This window comes from Trachurus japonicus, chromosome 4 (genome assembly GCF_045865225.1).
Source record: "Trachurus japonicus isolate A0001 chromosome 4, Traja_1.0".
NCBI lineage: Eukaryota > Metazoa > Chordata > Actinopteri > Carangiformes > Carangidae > Trachurus > Trachurus japonicus.
In genome coordinates, this window is record NC_140910.1 from 17160959 (window position 1) to 17166193 (window position 5235).

General features: G+C 43.1%; 1 protein-coding gene across 1 annotated transcript in view; it reads left to right on the forward strand.

Annotated features, from left to right (window-relative positions):
- The window catches only part of LOC146988763 (growth arrest and DNA damage-inducible protein GADD45 beta-like), a 2204-nt gene extending 2122 nt beyond the window's left edge, over positions 1 to 82 (forward strand). Inside the window, exon 4 of the mRNA XM_085774440.1 lies at positions 1 to 82. This exon is cut by the window's left edge and continues 184 nt beyond it. The gene's annotated coding sequence lies outside the window, so the exon portion shown is untranslated.
- The last annotated feature ends 5153 nt before the right edge of the window (positions 83 to 5235 follow it).

The window sequence follows — 5235 nt, forward strand, 5'->3', positions numbered from 1 at the left end:
GCCGTCCTCGTGCTGATGAGGAGAACCGGCGTTTGAGTAAAGATACGGAAAACCGAACCGGATCGAGCCGGATCAGGCTTTCCTGCTCCCTGATTGGTCGCTTGAGTTGGCCCAGGGGGGCGGGGTTAGAGAGCGGACCGGACCGAACCGGACCGAACCGGAGGAACCAGATCCGGAGCAGCAGCGACAGGCGGAGGAAGGAAGTTCTCTACGACTGACGTCACCGTGACGTCGCCGTGACGATGAACTGAGACTGTTACCTGAGCTGCAGGTGGAGCAGGTGATGTCACACCTGACGTCATGTTTCACCACGTGTTGTTGTTGATGTTCGACGACGTCAGCGACGCACTGACGCCGACGTCACCAGATGGATGTAAAAATGATGATGACAGTTAAAAATATGAGTCATTGTTTTTTCTACTGATCAATAAATAACTAACGGAGAGAAAATAGAGAGTCTGTGGTATTTGTTGTTTTAGTAACTTATCATGTTTGAGAGTATTTATATAAGTACAACTCCAAATGTTGAGTTTTGATGCATTTGAAAGGTAACTTATCTGAAACAAAAATAATTAGTTGAGACTGCTAAATTTTAAGTGTTCAAAAAAAATCTAAATTTGAAGTAATCTGTAAGTTAATTTATAAGTTATCTCAAAAATTATCTCAACAAAAGATAATTTGTTTGCTTAAATTTATGTAGTTTTCTTCAAAACTTGAGAGTTTTAGTTGGACTCAAAACGCAAAAATCTATTGCAGCCGATTACCTAGAATTTTTGAGTTTTCATAGCCCCTTATTTTTTACGGTGTGTGTGTGTGTGAGTGTGTGTGTGGCCTCAGTGTTAAATGACGTCATGAACCTGAACTACAGGTGGAGGTGGGCGGAGCCTCCTGCACAGAAGCTCCTCCCACTTCTGTAGAAATATATAAATACATAAAAAAACTTATTCTCACTAAAAACAACAAAAGTGTTTTAAACTGAACACAGAAGTCGTGTTCGTCACAGGCTGTTGGCCCAGAGGATTGTGGGTAAAATGTTACAGTGTGAGTTGAATCGATGGTTGACGTGGTTTCGAGTGTGTCTCGGCTTCCACAATGACAAAATTTAAAGGGGTAGTTCAACATTTCGGCAAATTGGCCCATTGCCATACTCCTGTGAAACAACTCTGTCTGGTAACGTTCTGTTATTATCTCATAGCGTGGTGAATGTGCAGGTCACAACTTGTCCACCAGAGCGTTGTGGAGTTGTTGGATTGTGTATTTGATGAGTTTGATGAGGGAAACCAAGAAATCCCATGAGCCTCCGTAGCGTAGCTCTGAGCAGCTCACGGCTCTGCTCCGTCGTTCTAAAAACAGCTTGCACCGACAATTAAAGGTAACGAACCTACTGCTATGACTATAGGGATTATGGCAATGGGCCAATTTGCCAAAATGTTGAACTATCCCTTTAAGCCTAAGACACTCAGAGTTGGGTTTTTCTGTTTAGTCAGCAGGTCAGTGAACGCATCGTGTCAGAGTTCGAAGAGTATGTGTGTGTGTGTGGTGAAGGGTCGTCCCTCTGGTGCAGCTGCATGTGAACGCATCATCAGAATAAAACTGAGTCACACTGAACGTCTGTGATGTCAGAGGCACAGTAGCCAATCAGATCGATCAGATCTTCAACAGCCAGGTAGAAAGAGAAGAAGAAGCTGCTCCGTCGGTGACCTCATCAACAACCAACAGGAAGTTCAGTGTGTTCTCACAGCCTGTGAGGTCAGAGGTCAGAGGTCACGGCAGCAGTCAGCTGTGTGTCAGCTGTCACGGAGCAGACAGGTGTGTGTGTGTCTGTGTGTGTGCGTCTGGTCAGGTCACATGATCAGAGCCTGTTTAACCCCCCGAAGGAAAACAAACACAGACATGTTGACATCCCATCATCGTCGTCGTCATAGCAACATTCTTCCAGGAACCAGAACCAGAAGTGGAGCTGCTGGTTCCTGTTCTGTTTGTTGATCGATGAGTGAATGACTCCATTAGAGCTGCAACAATTAATCAATGAATCGAACAATAATCGATTATTAAATTAATCGTCAGCTATTCTGATAATCTAATAATCAGTTTTAATAGTTTTTTTAATAGAAAAAAAGTCAAATTTCTCTGATTTCAGCTTCTTAAATGTGAATATTTCTGGTTTCTTTGTTCCTTTATGACAATAAACTGAGTCTCTCTTTGGTTTGTGAACAAAACAAGACATTTGAGGACGTCGTCTGGTGGTTTGAGAAACACTGATTGGTGTTTTTCAACATTTTTCAACATTTTATTGAACAAACAACTAATTGATTAATCGTTTAAATAATCGATAAAGATAATAATCGTTAGTTGCAGCTCTAGTGTTGTTGTAGGTGACATCGAGAGGTTTAACAGATGTTTAGAGACATAAATCCATAAACATATGTGAAGATGTTTCAGCCTCTAACACGATGTTATGAAGAATTCACCATTTGTTGCTATGATGACCTTTGATCTCAGGATGTGACAGTAAATAAAAGTCAATAATTCCCTGTTAAAACGACAAAATATATTATGGGATGTGCCTTTCGTTTAGACAGCAACGGCGACACATTTTTTTGGGGGGGTTTAGAAACGCAGCTCTAGCCCTGATGTTGACTTGTCTCTGAGGAAACCACGGGACGCAGTCGGTGACACCGTGGTGATGAGCCGGTACAGGTAGCTATAGCCTACAGGTGACGGTTACCATGGAGACACAATATAAACAGGGAGTGTGTGCGTGTGTTTGTGTGTGTGAGGACAAACAACAAACAGCTCACACCCCGGAGTGTAAACTGATCTGACATCAGTGAAGCTGAGACGACGTCTGCTGTGACGGAGGGGAGTGTGTGTGTCTGTGTCTCTGTGTGTGTGTGTGTGTGTGTGTGTGTGTGTGTGTGTGAGACTATTTTCAGTGGTGGATTCATCTTCATCCATTTTGGTGAGAATCTGTGGCAGCAGGTCAGTGTGTGTGTGTAGGTGTGTGTGTGTCTCAGAATAGCAGTCTTTATTCTGGGACAGCAGGGATCTCTGAGCTCGCCTCCGTCACATCGCCATGGAGACAGATGGAGACGGAGGCTGCCGATTGGCCGGCTGCGTGGAGGAGCCGTGGTGAGTGAGAGAGTGAGTGAGTGAGGAGCCGAAGGGGGGCGAGCGAGCGTACGAGCGTGTGAGCGAGCGTACGAGCGACACGACACGTCGACGTGTTACGTAGGGAAATCCTGCTGCAGCATCACCGCCCATATAAGGAGAGAAGGAGACAGGTGAGTCAGAGAGAGGGAGGAGGGAGGGAGAGTGATGAAGAGATGAGAGAAAGAGAGAGAGACTGTCCTCAAGCCCAGTATTAGATCTACAAGGCAAACACTGCAAAAACTCAAAATATTTCCAAGAATATTTGTCTTATTTCTTGTCAAAATGTCTCATTTCTAGTCAAAACTAATCTCTTTCCACTTTAAATAAGAATCATCACCTAAAAATTCACTTGTTTTTAGATCATTTTCACTCATTTCAAACAAATTTTCACTTGAAATAAGTAGAAAAATCTGCCAGTGAAAGCAAGTTCTTTGTGCTTGTTATAATAAGGAAGAAAAACTTGCTCCACTATCAGATTATTTTAAGTGAAAAGCTCACTATATAAATCCAATCCTCCAGTTACAATTTGGTTAAAACTATTTAAAGGAGAATTCCAGTCATTTTTGACCCCTAAATAAGTGGTCCTGATGGGGGGAGCAAAAAACGCGAAAAAACTGATGAAGAATTGAGAGAGAGAGAGAGAGAGGTCACAGAACACATCAGATCTCTCACGCTGAGATCAGGTCAGTGAAGGCGTCACATCACCGGTCACCTGCAAACAGCTGCAACAGGGACCAGCCGACCACCAGCCGACTCAGGACCAAGCACCACAGCAGAACCAGAACTAGAACCAGAACCAGAACCTGCAGAAGTCTGGTCTCAACTGGACCACTTCCTGTCTGTGTGTTTCTTTTGTTTCTCAATCCGTCACTTTCTGTCTCTATTCTTATTTATTTATTTTTTTATCCTGTCCAGTGTTATTGTGTACGTTATTATTTTGTGCATATTTGTCTACGACACTCGAGGCCACCGGCAGTTTCATCGTATTCCTCTTTATATGACAATGAAGCTTCTATCTATCTATCTATCTATCTATCTATCTATCTATCTATCTATCTATCTATCTATCTATCTATCTATCTATCTATCTATCTATCTATCTATCTATCTATCTATCTATCTATCTATGGACCAGGACCAGAACTATCCTAGTGAACTGAAGTGCAGACAGAAGAAGAAAACACTTGACTCTGAGTTCATGATGGAACAGAACAGAAGCCTTTCTCTCTCTCTCTCTCTCTCTCTCTGTGGTCACGGGTTTGTTCTATTTTTACTCCACAGAATAATGGAGGGAGGAGGGTGGGGGGGAGGTCACTTCTCTTCTCTGAGCCACAATTACAGACCATGAGCTGTGGTGACGACCCCCACCCTCCCTAACCCCCACCCCCACCCCCACCACCACCACCACCACACGCTCTCCACCGGTCTAACTCCACCCGCCCAAACCACAGACCCAACGCCGAAACTCAGGAAACATCTCCTCCTTTGATGTCTGGAGGCTCATTTGCATAAAGGAGGGAGGAGGGAGGGGGGGTCAAGGGTTGTAATGGGTTAATTTTTAGCAGCTTCATGACATCACAGATCTAGGAATCAACCGCTCGTATGGATCAAAAGACTTGGGACAGAATCATTTCAATCTTCTTAAATCATTTGTTTAGTAATTAAGAAATCTACTTAGTGTTCATTTTGGGTAATTTTATGAATGAAAAGATGTGCAAAAAACTATTTATTTTATTTCTTCAATTAAATATAAGGAACAAGTCGGTGCCGGGCTGCAGCTGAGTTACCGATCTGCACTGGACAGACAGTTGTGTTTTACTAATGTTAAAGGCAATTGCCTATTTATAATTTTAACCACAGTGAGCTATACATTAGCGGTGAGACAGAGTTGTTTTAGAGGTAAATTCATGGGGGGTCAAGGGTTGTAATGGGTTAATTTCAAACTCTGCATGTGTGTGTGTGTGTGTTGGGGGGGGCAGACAGTTGATGTTTATTGTTGCTGTGAAGACGAAGCTTCATTATCTCTCATGTCCTGATTATCCCAGTGAGAAAAAACAGCTGGAGATGAATGAACGGTCATTT